Source organism: Malurus melanocephalus, unplaced genomic scaffold (genome assembly GCF_030028575.1).
Source record: "Malurus melanocephalus ecotype Western Australia unplaced genomic scaffold, MMel_1.1 scaffold_242, whole genome shotgun sequence".
In the NCBI taxonomy this organism is placed as follows: domain Eukaryota; kingdom Metazoa; phylum Chordata; class Aves; order Passeriformes; family Maluridae; genus Malurus; species Malurus melanocephalus.
Window position 1 is genome coordinate 1,102,608 of NW_026623474.1, and position 17,249 is coordinate 1,119,856.

Sequence of the window (17,249 nt, forward strand, 5' to 3'; positions counted from 1 at the left end):
CAGGACCTCAACCCGATTCTTGTACATCCCAAAAACAGCAACCTCATCTTCAGTCTATAGCATGAGAGCACGCTTTCCTTCTCAGCTTTCCCAACAAAAACCTTGTGGAAGCAGACATGTCTCTGAAAAATGCTCTTTTGGCTCAGATGAAGTAGCGTATTTCAATGAAATTTCATTTAGCTGAGACTGTTCTGACCCTCTCTAATTACAGGTCTCTGTTTTAGGCTGGTTACGGCTTTGCCAAATTTTAATGGGTTGTGCTGAAATTTTCCATGATTGTTTTCTGCCCTAGGCTGACTGTTTTGGASGCAAAGGTTTAACCATTTTTTAGGCCAGAGAAACTGGGGCTATTCCACCAGCGTGCAAGAACCTCTCTCATACATCTGGTGTTTGGTGGACTTTCAAACTTGCCAGGGAAAAGGCCTGGTGCATTGAAGGAATTTTTTGTAGTTCTCAAGCAAATTGAACTCTGATGTTTGGAAATCTACATCTGTAAGGCAGTAGGAGTTGTAGAAAGCTTTGCTGATCATTTTGTGCCTCAGCACTGATCAGACTGTGCCCCCACAGAGCTGCCCGACGGGCTGGAGTGTAGAGGAAGACGATTTGCCCCCTTTTCCTAGGAGAAGGTCAGGGCTGATGGGCACGGTGATCAGGGCTTCCACCACTCCCCTTCGCTGAGTGGTACAGAAAGAAACTTCTCTTTGATATTCGGAAAATAGAAATTTAATTAAAATTGAGCTGTCATGGCTCATGGGCAAGGAATCCTTCAGAGTCATTGTTTTCTCTGTCTCAGAGAAARGGGCTTTTTCTTCCTTCTCTGGTTTCTGCTTTGGCCAAAATTCAGTGTCCTGTGGTGGACTGAGTCATCCCAGCCTGCACTAGAAGTATCAATAATGTGAGATTGCAGGACACTTTGTGCAACAAGATTTTAATCTTCTGCCCTCTTCACCCCATCACTTAAAATTATGAAAGAGTTTTAATGAGGAAATGTTTGTCATTTAAMATCACTCATCGTAAGACAAGAAGAAAAAAACTACTGATGGGCCTTCAATATTTTTTGTAACAAGTGACTTTTGTTCATGAGCACAGGATCAGGAAGTTACACTCAGTAAAATGTTTAACCAACATTTTTAACATTAACTTGAGCTATGTAATTCATTCACAGAAAGYGAAAGAACATTCAGATCTCCCTGGGGCACCACTTTACCAGAATAGAGGCTATTCTACTACTGCAGTAAGTTACGCTTTGGTGTGTCCTCCTCCAGTTAGGGCTTTCAGGAATCCACTCATTGAAGGCTGCATTTCACCTGCAGCTCCAAAATCCTGACAAACGAGCCCCCAGTTCTTCATTTCCCAGAACCCAAATAAAATCCTTCTGAGGTAATGACTCATAAAATGCCTTACACCAGTCTCAGCAATGAGCTATTTCTTTTCACTTGCTGTGGCCATTTATTTCAGCTTTACAAAACATCTTTTTTTGCACTTTGCACAGGATTGCCTCGTTCAGTTATGTCAGGGAGCACCAAGCAGGAAAATCCCTGCTGGCAGCAGGCCACAGTGCTGGGGAAGGCTGGCTGTAGCTCTGTCTGCACCAGGATTTTGCCAGGCTGGACATTTACATGAGGGGAACCAGGAAAAGCTGCGTTGGTGATGGAGACTGGACCTGACCTGCTGCAGCTTCGTTCTTGAGTGGATGATGGTCCAGCTTGGGGTCAGGCAGGAAATCAAATCCATTTAATTGGGTCACAGATTCATAGAATTATAAAATGGCCTGGATTGAAARGGACATTGAAGATCAGTTAGTTGTAACTCCAGCCATGTGCAGRGACACCTTCCACTGTCCCAGGSTGCTCCAAGCCCTGYCCAGCCTGGCCATAGACACTGCCAGGGATCCAGGGGYAGCCACAGCTTCTCTGGGCAACCTGYGCCAGGGTCTCACTAAAGCAAATCAGGTGTTTTCCCAAAATTTTTCCTCACTRAACATGTAGCATCTCTGACACTGTCTTTTTACGGGCAAAAATTTCAATTTTGTTTCTTCTCTGTTCACCAGTGGAAAAATTGAAAAAACAGTGGAATGGTTTGGATTGACTGCTTGGACTGGAAGTGGTTCAGTTTGACATCAGTTTGCATCACTCATGTGCTGTACTGTGTGATGATGGCTAGGAATAAAAATCTCTCCTGTTTCCCCTGAGAAGTGGGCAAAATGGCAGAGRCTATTCCATCTACTCCATCCTCTGCTCTTTTTTTTTTCTTGCTTGTGCGTCCTTTCACCTTTCCATGRCAGCATTTCACCTCTGGACTCTGGAAGCTGCTAACTATCAGGATTTCAACAACTGCCCTCTGTCTAGGCTTTCACTCTGCTTATCTTGCCCAGCTCTGGTTCACGTATGTTCTCACACCTTAGCACAATCTTCACAGTGAAGCCATGCCAAGATCACACATCTGTGTTGAACCAAGCAGCACACTGCATTGCAGGCTGCTAAAATCTGGGTATAATTCACCCAAAGTACAGTTCCCACGAGAGAAATGATCCTGCAAGGGATCTGTGTTAAAATTGTCAAGTAAGTTTCAGGCACAAAAAAAAAAAAAAAAATTATCCATCTGTTCTGGTTTGGAATGAAAAGGCTTTTGCAGCATGAAAGTTTASGTTTTGCATTTGCCTCTTTTTAAAAAGGGTGAAATATTTGTGATTTGTTGTCTTTTGAGATTTTATAGGTCATGCACTCAGAACAATAAAAGGTGCATATTTATTGCTCTATCCCACAACTGAAACATATTTTCAAGTTATGATTTATCTGCTCAGAAAGGTGCCCCTGCATCAGGAACCATGCGTGAGGTGAGGAACCCACTGTCACAGGACATGGAAAATGCTAAGGTGCCAAATTCCTTCTTCTCATCAGTCCTCCCTACCAAGATTGGACTTCATCAATTCCTGGCCCTAAAGATCCAAAGGGATAATTCGTAGAATGGAAAATTTACTTTTGGTGGAAGATGACCAGGTCAGGGAACACTTCAGGAAGCTGGACAAGTGTGAGTCCACAGACCCTGATGAGATGAATCCATAAATAATGGGGAACATTGCTGATGTCATCACAAGCCTGTGCTTGGTAATCTTTGAACAATTGTGGGGACTGAAGGGACTGGAGGAGAGCCAGTGTCACTCCTGTCTTCATGAAGGGCAAGAAGGAGAACGCAGGGAACAACAGCATCACGTCAGTYCCTGGAAGGGAGATGGAGTAATTCATCCTGGAAAGCATTTCCAGGCGCAGCAAGGACAGGAAAGCCATGAGTAGTCAGCATGAATTCACCACAGGGATGTCATGCTTGACAAACCTGAAAATCTTCCATGACGAAATGCCTGGCTTGCTGTTTTCTCCTCCCTTCTGCCCTCTGCTTCCATTTTTGTTCCATGTAAAAATATTTTTCATGCTCCCTGTATCCCTTGAACCACATTTTTTCCTACCTCTATCCCAACKAGCTCAATTCCTCCAAAGCAAAGCAATTATTTTGTACCATATTCTTCATTTCTCCCCGCATAATTGGAATATGCAATTCAAACTATTCCTTGGCACTTGTTTAACAAATGGAGACTTCTGATTCATTCCAATTTGTTCCTACTAATCGTTCCTTTTAACAGCCTTTCGACAATAAATCCAACAAAATCATAATAAAAAACATTTTTATCTTAGTACTCCACAAAGTATCCCCCTATTTTATGGCCATTGCAAGGCTGAGAGAGCTGGGAGGGCTCAACGTGGAAAAAGGAGGCTCAGGAGGGACCTTCTGGCTCTGCATAAATCCCTGAGAGGATGGGGCAGCCAGGTGGGAGTAATATAAATTCAAAAATATGTAGTTCTACTCTGAACTTGAGAAAAAAAAATGTTACATTTTTTAAATGTGGTAAATATTTGAGAAAAATTCTATTTACATTAAACACAGGGAAAAGTGGAATGGAGAAAGGAGTGGGGAAAGAGTTCGTGCTGTTCTACTCCAGTAATGATTGTCAAAATCATRTAATCCTTTGCAGGGTGGAAATTCCCTTCTTTTTTACAAGACAGCTCCTTCTGAAAATCTGGTGTTAACTTCAGTGATGGCTACTTATTTCCAAGTTCTTGCTAGCCTAAAGTGGAATACTAATAATATTGCATAACTTCCYCTTTTGTGGTTCAGCAAAGATAACCCGATTATTTCCTTTATTAAAAGCCTGGTTATTACAGGAACAAGAAATTTTTTTTAAGAGTAATTATAGGAACAGCAGATTTCTACAAATGTAACCAGTCTCAAATAAAAGTGGTTAAACACAGTGGATTGGTGAGGGTGACGTGATGGAGCCTCACACAAATCTTCAAGTCAGTGCTGGTTTACAACAAACACCTGATCCCCATTGCTTTTGTTGATTCTCTTCTTTTTCCATGCATATTTTCCTTTGTCTTTTTGTAATTCATCATTGAATTTATCCAAATTCTGCGATGACAGAATGTGAGGGAAAACTCCCCACCCTGCTTGCTACACTCTTCACAATTCTCAAATACATCATGGAAAACCCTGATTTAAGTTGGGATGGAAGAATTTTGCATTGCTCAGGAAGTTTTTTGGAGCAAGGGTTGATTTTTCCCATTTCCAATATTTTACAGCCTTATTTCAAGCCTTTGTAGGACTTGAAAAGGGTTGATCTACAGCTGATAGAGTAACAAGGGCCTGGGCTGAGGTCTGAAGTTGTATTTTCAGCCTCACACAAGGCAGCTCTTTGCCCCCTGCCATTATCTCATCTTGTACCAACACCACAAGTCGTCGTGCAGTAGCAATTGTGGCTTGCAGAGCATCCATCAAGGATTTACCACACACTTAGCACAGAACTGCACRCTGGGTTTTGTGGTGACCCAGGGAGTAAATCACCCTGCCAGGCTGTGCAGAAAAKGAGTGTTTCGACTCAGGAGCAGATAACTCCTTTCTGGGGGACAAGAAGACACTCTGGGTAGTGCCCTACTCCTCCAAGATGTTTTCCTCTTTTTTTTGCATCCCTCTCCACTTTACCTAGCCAAGAACTTCCTGGAGGTGAGGTCCACCATCCATACTTTTCACCAGGCCCTTTTATACAACCATAGAGCCAGTTTGCTGTCAGTGAAAAACATGCCTGAGTTTCAATGTTTCTCTCCAAAACTAATACAAAACAGCTGTTCTAACAAAAAATTTATGTATTTGCCTTCAGCAAGAAAATTCAAATATTTTTAATTTTATAGCACAGCAGTAGAGATGGCCTCTGAAATGCTGCGGATCAGGATCCAACCTTTCCTGTGCCAAGGTCTGAGTTTATCTGGTAGGATAGGTTTGTTCTAAAGTGAAGTTCTAGCTCATCTCTCAGGAAGCYCAGAAGATTCCATGGGAACTGCTCGGGATTGATGTAGGGTCTTTCCATGCAGTACCTGAGATCACAGTGGTTAGATTGACACCTATAAACATTTATCARCATCACACTGGCACCAGGACGTGAGGATTATCAGCTGTCACCTCATCTTCTAACCATAATGACAAATAACAACAAAATTATTTGAGTTACCATCAATATATCTCATTTTTACAAATATATTGCCCCAAATTCTGGTGGCAGACACTGCAGCCAAGGGGATTTTGTGTCTGTTTTGGAGAGASGGTTTAGATCCACTATGTAAAAGTAAACTGATAGCTTCAATTATTAAACGCAAGTACTTGGCCAGGCTTTAGTGAAGGGGACCATTAAAGTTTCTGAGATATTTTTTATTTTGGTTACCAAATCCTGTTTCCAAGAGCCAGTGTCTGAATCCCGTTAAAGCAGGACTTTCCATCATTTTCCATTAAAGAAAAAAAGCCTGGATTGGGAAGTATTACCACTACATCAGGCTTCTGCCAAAGCCTCTGCTTGGACTGCACAGCTGCCTTTAAGATGTTTGAAAATCCAGTCCTTCTCTGGTATATCTGAAATCACTCCCTTTTCAAATAATGCTYATTTTACTTTTGGAAAGGTGGCAGAACTGCTAAATATGAAAAGTTTCATTGTAGGACCAGCTAGAATAAATTATTTGAACACATTTAATGGGATTTTAGTGGGATTTAAGGCTCTGAAGTACAATATCAAAATGCCATTTAACCCTCTCCAATATCACTGTTTWGGTCCCCACCCTCCTTGTCAGGCTCCAAGGTGTCTCTTCCCTCTCCACACATTTGGGCCATGTGACAAAAAAGGGAAAGGATGTGAAGAGGGACAGGTTTGTGACAAGTGTTTTATTCAAACCCCAATCTCCCACCCTTAGGAGAACGGTGCTGAAAGACCCCAACTGGAGTCAGCACCAAAAATACRAAAATTAAACCAGATCCTCACCTTATTAAGAGACAGCAAAGCTGTTTARAAYCCTCTGTGAAGCYTCAYTGGGAAATTTAAYCTGGGTAATTGCTTGGCAGCCTAAGAGAAAATTGTGGGATGAAACAAATKGATAATGTTGGATGAAACAAATGGATAATGTTGGATAAAGGCAGCAAGAGAAGCAACTGAGCTCTCCTCAATATTTTGTGGTGTTTTGCAAAGAGGCTCTAGGCAAACGCCTTTTTTTCTGAGCTCATGGTGGTGAGTATAACCCTACTACAGAYATTAGAGGAGCCCCACAGATTTGATTGCAAACTGAAGTATTTTATTTCCTTTTTTTACCAGAGTCACTTAGTTTGCCTAGCTATACACAAAGCATATTTTATAGCTGATGGATTTCTTTCAGGCAGTGTTTTGTTGATAACTCAGAGATCCCAGCTTGATAACTCTGCAAAATATTGAAATAGATTTTCTTAGAGTTGGTGGAATCTGGGATAATAAGTTATGTGTCTTAAACATCCCAGGCAATAAAAAAGAAGAGTATTATTAAAATTACTCATTTTTGTGATAATTTTGCCCTTCCTCATCCACCCTTCCTGATCTGAATTTTTCAGGACTTTTCCCTGGATTATGATCTGTTCTTTTTCCAYTTGTGATACAGCAGAAATGGCATGAGGTGCTTATGGTACCCAAGACCTCAGYTGCAGGCAAGGCCTCCAGCCTTTTCTGAAATTATTTATTTGAAAGCTTTAACTTTTTCTTCCTTTCATTTGTCTTTCCTAACATTTCCCTTTTGGTACCAAGATCAACATTCTTACAATGCTCTTAAGGCAACGTAAAATGAACTTTTCATTTTATATTGATGCCATTAAAAGAAATTATTTGAGAGTGTGAAATGGCCAACAAATTGTTTTGGAATTTGTGGATAATTAGGATTTTTGAAGACTTACTCATTTTAAATGAGGAACTAAAGTCTAATTTAAGGTAGTTTTACTTTTTTTTCCCTTAAAGCACAACACTTTACTGTGTAGAAAAGATGTCCTAAAGATATTTTTTTTATTAATATTACTCAGTTATAGCTTAATTTCACTGTCAGGTTAAAGAAACCTAAGACTTTCTTGTGTGAGCTGGATGTAAACTTGGCTAGTCAGGAAATATTCACACTTTCAGGGTACAGAATGTGTTTCTAGAAGATCTCTATTAAAATCTTCAGTTTATTAAACTGAAAAAGGGTAGGAAACTTTCAGACATCAAAAGCTATGRTATTGTTTCATTTCAAAATAAACCCACCAAAATCTTGCATTTCTTACTATGAAAGTAACAATCCATTTGCCATTGTCATCTCAGTGCTGATAATTCAGCTGTAATTTTGTAGTTTAGGTCATTCCACTCCTGTTTTAATTCAGTAAATTTAATTTGCTCTGTTGGGGACTCTCTCTGTTGAGGGGGACAGAGATTAAACCTCAAAKTTTTGAAAACAATTTGAAATTGTGTATTTGAGATTGATGTGAAAAATAGACTTTCTGGGGAATTCCAGATAAAATATATCTGCCAAGGAAAATTATTCAATACTTTTGAAAAAATCTCCCCATGTTTTTTTAGCATCCTAGTGGATTAGGGGTAACTTTATGTGTCTAAMAGCAACATGAAGACATGAAATTCAGGATCAGTTTCAGAGTTAGTACTTTGATTGACAAACTTGCCAAAGATGGTGCTTGGAAAATATCTCCTGCTGCTCAGCTCTAATTCTTCACTTTTTAAAGGGGTAGAACTAAAATAAATTTATCAAGTTAAAAAAAAGAATCTGAATGTATTAAGGACAAAAATACAATTCAGGCCTTTCCCAGGAATAAGTGGTTATTTCCAGTGTACAACACTGAGGAAATTAAGTACAAAATTAGGGATTAACTAAAGGAAAGAAGATATTTGTTTAGAGCTGTTGATGGTTTTGTCAGGACTTTGCTCTGGATTTCACAAAGAATTGTTCAGCTTCTTTCTATTCTTTCATTTGTGGAGGTGCCTGTGTTTCCTTATTTCCAGGTGTACATCCAGTAGCTGTTCACAGACAGGCACAGGCAGTCTGAAAAGATCCTGTGCCTTGCAGATATATTTGATCCTGTAATTCTGTGTAAAAGCTTGGATCCAGTGCTGATGCTGGGAATATTTTATTGCTCACTAAAGAGCACTTGTGGCTATGTTTTGATAGCCAGGTTTCTGTCCTGGAAATGTTCAGGGATTCCAGGAGGCCATCAGAGCTGGAATATTATTGTATTTTTTAATGAAAAAGAGAAACATACTGGAGATTAGTGAAACAAGYGAGACATCCATAGGTAGTAATCATCAATAATAAAATAACATCTCTGGAATAAAATTTGTAGCATAATATGGCGAGTGTCAGCTTTAATTTACATTCATCAACTGAAAAAAACAGATGAAAGTGCACAACTCCTATGATGAAATTTAGCAAAAAGCCACAACATTTTTTAATTCTAGAACACCAAGCTGTTTACGTTATCTGTGTCATATATCTTTCTCTCTTGCAATGTTGCAGGGAGACCACCTGTTCTGGATGAGAAATCACTGAACACTGAAAAACAGGGATTTAAACAAAATTCTGTTCATTTTGTCACCATAGATGTCAAGATGAATTCTCAGCTCAGGACTTCTGGAAGTAAAATATTGGAACTGACAAATACTAGGATATGTTTTTAAAGCCTGGCTTATTTAAAATGCAGGTATCTCACATACCAAAATAACTGATTTATTCAGGAAATGATCATACAGATGTTTATGAACCTTCTTATGAAATTATTTATCTGGAGCAYCAGGRCATTAATAATTAATACACATTGCTRCAGAATTAAATTTTACAGAGAATGTATGAAATGATTTATGGGGAAGGAGAGGAACTAAGTCTGTCTGAGGGTTTTTTAAGCAGTCACAGAGTTTCAGTTTAAGACCCCTKGTCCTCTCCTTGTGTTCTCCTCTGGGATGTAGCCAGTGCCTTGCATTTTTCTTTTTACAAGTTTTTATATTTAACACTATTTAAATTGCTGAAGGCCGCAGTAASAAATTCTTCATTCCCACCCAATTTATGCATCTTCTGTTCTACCCTCATTTGTACACTGCTGTCATCACTTTGGTACCTGAGGCATTCCTGAATGATTGATTTAATAACCATCATAAGTACCTCTCCTCTTAAAGGGAGGATCTGTGCACAACAGAGTGATATTTTGTTTTAATTATGGATGGTTATTCTTTCCTAATCCTTTTCATAACACTACACATCATTTACATAGGCAAATGCTTTTTTAAAAAAATTAAAATATGGATTTTTTGTTTGTTTTCCTAATCTTTTCCCAATACAGTTTGAATTTCACAGGCTCTGAGGAAATTTCAGAACATACCCTTCATGCATATAGAACCTTCCTCCTTTACCAGACTCTGGTTCTGATGTTTTAAGTTACACTACACTTAGCTWTTCAGGAAGGTTTTTTGGCATTGTGTTGGCTGGTTCCCGTTTAAAATAAAACACTGGTGTTCAGGACTTGTATTTTATACCATAAGAGCATAAATACTAAAATAAAATATATTCTTGCTTTTGTAAACAATAATTTATAAACTAATATATAAAAATCCCCACTGAGATTATTGACACTGCTTTTATTGAGGGTGAAATGTGGGTCTTTTATTAGAAGAGTTAATGTTGAACAAAGATCAATGCAGATGGCATTAATTAGATAACATTAATTCAATAAACTCCACAGATAGGCAATATTCCATAAACTCCCATCCAGCTTGCAGCCWCTTTGTCAATCCCTCACTTAGGTAAAGGACTGCTTTGGCTTGACATTGGCCAGTGGCTTGAGAAGGTTCGGCTTTGGTCTAAGGAAGCTCTTCTGTGGTTTGCGTGATTTTTTTCCTCCATTCGTTCTTATGTCTTACTTTTTCCCAGCTATTTCTGCATCTCCCCCCTCACCCCATCTCCCAGAAGCCTCCCTCTGCAGGTGTAGCTAGGGCCATCCTTGAATTTTGCTCTTCCYTYTTCTCTCTTCTSTCTTCCCTCTTCCCTTTTCCCTCTCTTCTCTCGTGTCTCWTCCCTCTTCCCTCTTCTCTCTTCTCACCTTTATGAGGTATTACCCCACTGTTTTAACCTTTTTCATTTGCCCACCTGTCTTGCTTGTGAACTACGGATGATTGTCGCATATTTCTGCATCCCTGAACTGATTCCACTCACATCTCCCACCACAGTCCCCCATCCCCCATCCCAACACACTTCCCCATCCCCCATCCCCACACACTCCCATGTTTTGAAAATCTGCGGTAAACGTGTTACACTGTGTGATCTCTAGTAATTTAGAGTAGAATCTAATCCCTTCAATCTCCATGGTTCCTGGCTGCACCCTAATAATAACTTATTAAATACTTGAGACAGCTGAGCAATCTGTTTTGGTTATCTCAGATCAGTGTTCCAGGGCTCGAAGCGCATGTGGTTTTGTTTTCCCTGTGTCACGTGTGTAGCCATTTGTTTGTCTCACTCTGTTTCCTGAACTCTGCCACACTCACTCTTTCCCCAGCACTGAAGGCCTTTCCATGCCCTCCATGCTTTGGAATTCTCCTTCCCTGATCTACCTGCCCTCCTTGGGGGACACAGAGCAGCTCAGGCAGCAAAGAGAGCCCATATGAGGGTGCAGAGGTGGTTTGGTGGGCACAGCCCAGAGCTGGAGGCTCTTTCCAGGGTTATTTTCTTCGTGGTGACAAATAAGAGACTGAATTCCCTATTTTTTAGTCAGGAGATTATCCCACAAATTCACTGTAGAGGCTTCGCTTTAGAAGAGTAACTGTGACTTTGCATGGCACCTCTCACATTGGAAAATTTGCAGGAATAAGCATCTACTTTACAAAGGAATGTGATTTWAAAAAAAWAWTTATAAAAATAAATTCTTGGATCAGCAGACAGGCTATGGTAGGTGGAATGGTATCACTAAAATGTGCTGATACTGAGGATTGGGTTCAAATGTTGCTTTCTCCTGTGARGCAGAAGTGGATTTCTGGATTTTAATCCATAGGGTTCGTGTTCATTCATTATCCTTCAGTACTGACAACTATAAAAAAAATTTAGAGAAATGACATTTTTTCCGAGGTGATGTCAAAACAATAAATTTAGAACATTACAATGTCATGTTTATTAACATTTTTAGAGAGAGGGACTTAACTGACCAGCTTGGTGCCTTTAGCCATTCTCTGRGGAATTTTTTCTGAGGTTCAATGGCATTCCAAACTTTCTGCTATCCACACTGCCGATTTAAAGTAAGATGTTATTTGCAGAAATGCTACTTGTAAAATTGGGCAGTGTTTAAAATCTGACTGCTTGAAGAAGCTCTGCAGGCTCCTTGGGAGGATTGTCAGGTTAGCAAAACACGGTGGAGAGAGCCCAAGCCAGCGAGGTTATTCCAGCTCCTCGAAAAAGGGGAGAATTCTTGGTGGGGAGAGTCACTACCTAAGGAATGCAATGACAAAACAGCACACCATTCCAGGCTAGTACTGGACATTTTGCAGGATCATAAAAATCTTGGCTTCCATTCACGAGGGCCTTTAAGCAGCTGAATGATCCAACTACTTTCAAATGCTTAGCAGAGCAAGTGCTTTCTTGGTGTTACATTAGGGTTTGGAAATCTAGCAAGCAAAACTGCACAAAGTTCATTAAAATGAAAAAGAAAGTATTGTATTTCTTTTTATTCGGGTAGAGAACTGTGTTCCTCTGTAAATGAGAGAATGATTAGGAACTTTAGGAACTTTAAAACTGTGCAAATACTCTCTGGCTTCATAGAAAGTAATTATTATGATTCAGAGTTTTAACACAGCTCCTCTCAGGAAAGATCTGGAGATTACTGGATTATAAAAATTAACTTTTAAAAAAAAATTTGAGTGGAAAATAATTTTTCTTCCCATTCACAATGAGAAACATTCACATGTTTSTTCCAGTTACTCTGTTTTTCATCCYTTAAAGGTTGAGATGGATTATTCATGTTGCTCACAGCAAATCTCTGTACAGTAGTAGAATCACTTGGAAAAGCTGATSTTGATTTTAAATGCTCCTTATTTTTATGTGATCATTACCTGGTCCTGGAAACACTTTGAGTTATAGCACRACTGAGGCTTTTTTTGCCAATTACTTCAAATTTTTAAGGCAGGATTTCATAAGGGTTTGGCTGGRCCCATCTGCCAATCAGTTATGGACAACACCACCATTTAACATAAAGATGGAGAAACGAACATGTGGTAGGGTTTTATTCCTATTTAGGGTATTAGATAAGCAGAATGGATTTCATAATGGYAAAGCAGAAGATAAGAATGCAGGCCTGCATGTGCCACATGCCTTCCTGATCCAGCTTTTGAGGGCTTGCTCTAAAAATCTGGGACTAGTAGGTGCCACTTTATCCATAGTGGGGGAAGGGTGAGCAAGGTATGAACTTAACAGTATTTACATTTGAACACTAAGCAATTTCTGAAGAATGAGGTAGGAACTAGTTATTGCAAGAACTATTATTTAGCTTAATTGATCCCAGCTGGGCYTGGAAGAGGTTCCAGCCAAAAGGCTGCGGCTGCTTGCCAGGATCCTGTCACATTTGATAGCTCACACTGCTCTGAACTTGGCTGAGAGGGGTCAGGCACACAGCACAAACTCAGCTCTCCTGCGCTGCATCCAGGCGAGCTCAAAAATGCAGAGATGYCGCCAGCTGACTCGCAAGCCTCCCTCCTTGAAACCTTGCTTGAAGAGGCCCCTGGGCTCTGGAATGAGGGAGCCCAGCACTGGGAAGCCACAGGAAGATGTTCCGCACATGGAGCTGCTGTGGGATCCTCAGGGCGCCTGTTCCCATCACAGCTCCACTTGTGCATCTGACCTGGCAGCTGGAGCCAGCCCATGTTCCTGGGGAGGGTACACGGTGTGGGCARCACCACTGATCCATCACTGCTCTAACATCTCCCTGCGCCAGAAATACCTGCTTCTTTTTGGGGTGCCTCTCCCCCAGCTTTTTGGAGCTTTGTTAAAGATTAGGAAAGTTTGTGCTGCATAATTTTCAGGACAAAACGTGACAGAAAATATCCTGTAGTTATTACAGAGGCAGGGAGTTTAAATCTGATCAGTTTCACATTGCTATCCTTCCTTGACAACTACCTGAAAAATATGATAAACCAATAATCTTAAAGGAATAAAAAAACACTAGTGAAAGAAAATTAATTTGCTGTTCAACTACCTTTCCTTCTTAATTCATTTAGTAAATATAATTATTTATATTGTTTGAAAAAGCTAAGCAGGCATCTCATTTCTCAGAAGAGATCCACTGCRTTTCCTCTGTCCATTTTCTCCTTTTTTCCCCCTTTTCTGTCCATAAACACCATGGGAGAACTCTCTCAGCCTCTCCAGAAAAGCATTTCCACTTTGCCTAAATAATTGAATATTTCTTGGACCAGAGGACTGGAACCTCTATAAAAGGCTTATTTTTTCCCCTCTTTCTTTATTCTTTGTTTCCCTGGTACCCAGTGAATACTKAATTACAAGTCGGAAAAGTCCAGCTGGAGAGATGAAATCAGGGAAGATCCTCTAGGTCAGGGGAACTGGCTTTCAAACAACACTGTCCACCGGAGTGAAAATTATCCTTCCACAGTTAAAGATCTTGTTCATTTAATCCCCAGAACCGCCCTTCTCCTTTTCAGAATGAAGATATTCAAGGAACACTTCCATGGCAAAAATCAAACAGCTACTATCAAAGTAATSACTAAACTTTCAAAATAAATGTTGCATAGGTTCATTATGCTTGAATTTGGTAAGGTATAGAAATAAACACAGTGTATAAAGTGAGGTATTTACCTACCACAGGGAACAAGTAACAGAGTATGGAGATTCAGGAAAACACTCAAGAGTCACCAAGGCCACTATCTGGTTGCAGTCAAAGTTTGCAATTTAGTGCTTATTAAAATAAAGAATAAGTAATAAATCTCCTTCCTGCTCCTATCAACATAAATATGCAGCATCTTTGTTATTTTTAGAAGGCAGCTTCAGGGAATGCATTGTCTTCTCCGGTATCTCTATTTAAGAGCATCTTCTTAGGTAGGGGGAATGGATTTCAAATGTGGTCTGGACAGAGACAAAAAATCAGGAACAGATTTCTTGGCCACTTTATTGTGTAAGCAAAGAGAAACACCATCAAGGAAACACTCTGAGGGCAAAGTTCAAAAGAGGGTATTCAAATAGAGTTATTTTGGCAGTCAGGTACTAAAAATGGATATGTAGATGCCAGATGTGTGTGTTTATACTTGAACTGAGTTCCACCTTTTAGAATACAGCACCTCTTTGCATTTGGTCGGGTGCAAAAATTCTTTACAGCGAAGASAGGCAAAGCTGACCTAAGCCTTGGATTAAAAAGGTGTGATGTGGGTGGCTGGGTGGAATCAGAGATACATCATTGATTGTTTTGTGTTCTCTCAGGCATTGCAAAGGCTGAAATTCTGACTAATTTAGCTTAGTTAGGGTCCATAATAATAGGTCAATAATGTGGGTCCTTGAGCATTTGCCCAWTTGTGTCAATCCTGGACTGAGGCAGAGCATGGAAATCAGTGCAGATTAATTCAGGCACATGAGCAGAAATCTGTGATCTGAGAGGCACTGTTCCTGGTTTTAATGTCAGGGATATGCTGGCATTAGCAACATTTATGGCTGCTTTAGGCTATACCAGTCCCATCTTCCTTCAAGCATCAGGTGAAAAAAAAATCACGTACTTGACCCCAATCCCATTGAACTTGAGCAGATTTCTTGTGGCACTCCACCCTTGGCTCATTGTCTTGATTGCAGAGGATTGCAAGTGGTTTTCATTCTTTGGTCTTGTTTCAGTGGTGACTGCTAACCACCAAAGGGATGTAAATAAAGCAAAGCATCCTGCAGTGATGCCTGCTGCAATATCAGTTTACACTGCATTAAAAGTATTGATGTAGTCTGAACATTAAAGTGACCTTGTGGATTATAGTCTGACCTTCTGTTTCACAGAGACAGCATCAGTGCAGTCAATTACAGATTAATTGTCATTTTGCCCTTCCCTGAGCTCCAGAGCAATGCTTTGAAGTACKGCAGAGGGGTTGTTGTGGTTTAGGAATGGTATTCTCCAGTTCAGTCTTCCCACTGAAGCACCCCACAGTCTGTCCTGGCCAGAAGGAGCAGACAGGCTTTTCTTTACTCCTCCTTTTCACTTCAGAATTTTTGCTTTCCCTTTCTTTCCATTATGACTTTTGGGCTTTTTTTTTTTTTCTTCTCTTGTAATTCAAATTTTCCTTTTTCCAATGGTGTTTGAAAGATACTGAATTTCAATAATGCTAATCAAAGTATTAAAGTACACCTTAATTGTAGATATATCTGTTTATTTCCATTTCCTTTTCCATTTATCTTTTAAACCTTTTCATTGATAAATACTGGACAACTTCCATTTCAAATACTTGGTTACTTTTCTTCTTTGTATATTCTCGTGTTTTTATTTCAAACTCTCTATTTTAAGMTCCTTGCACATTTCATGTGAAGTTTAGATACTTCCTTAGCAATCATGAGCATTTTTCGAACCTTATTTTTCCTTCTATTGCTGAGCAAGAAGGCAAAACTGACATTTATTTGCAGCAGCACTAGGTTGTAGTACAGTAAAATTTAAAGCCAAGTACTGCCAAGTCTTCCAGCTGGAATTTCCCCCTTCAGCTTTACTGATCCTCCTTTCTGTTCCCTCAGCTAATTAGTGATGTTCCTGAGTGCTGCTTATCAGCAGGGATAATCTCTGTACATCAGCCTCGCAGCTTTCCATGCAGTCCAGGACATGTTTGCCTCAAATATAAACAAATTCTGCAGTACACTTTGTCCACCTCCAATGGCATCACTTTTTGGATGGGTACAGCCCCACTGAACACCAGCACTGTCAGTACCAGACCTCAATATTTATTGACCCCATCTCTTGATGGTTTAGTTATTGTCCAATATTTGTGCTGCCACTTCAAAGTCCTCATAATGCAAGGACATATCTCAGATTCTTGCATAATTTGTCTTATCCACAAAGGAAAAATAGATTGATGCTGCTCAAGAGCAGCCTGTGGGAGACGTTTCAGCTGCTGGTGACTCAGCAGTTCATGAGAAGTTCTGGAGCTTTGATGGTGCATTAGTGAGAAAAGTATGTGGAGACCAATCAGGATAAAAAGGGGCAAAATCTTTTATTAATTTTAGTATTGCATCAATTATATGCTTGATGGGAGTYTAGTCATGTCTATGAATAATTACTAAAATAATAAAATTCAAGGATAAGTGAATCATGTATGACTCAGTTTTGTCTTTACTCACGTTTGGATTGGGAATTTAATAGTAAAGACATAAAATCTCTTTGCACTTTAAGCCACACATTTTTGGTGCAATTATTTTTTACTATTTTCACATCACCTTAAAGAAAAATTTGCAGTGTAATGCCATCCTACAATGTAACAAATGTCCAGAGGTTGCCAAGAGTCCTCAGGTTTCAACTCAACTTTCTCTTAACGGTGACTTTCATGTGACATTTAGCTCTAGTTCTTTCTGCTTGTTTTGATGGGTGACCTGAATAATAAAAAACATCCAACCCCACAAACAAAACACTTCCRCTTAGTTCCTGCATACTAAAACCAAAACAAATACATTTTAAAAACCCCTCAACATGACTTGGTATACAGTCAGAGACACTCRGAGTGAAAGAGAACAGGGAGGGGAAATGATGAAATTAAAAAGATTTGCAGACAGGAACAAAGGTAGAAGCATTTGCTTTGAACCTGGGAGCCTCCTGAGTGTGTCCCAGGTGGGAGCCACATGAGCAGGGGAAAAAATGTGGCTCTGAGGGGTGATGACAGCTTCCAG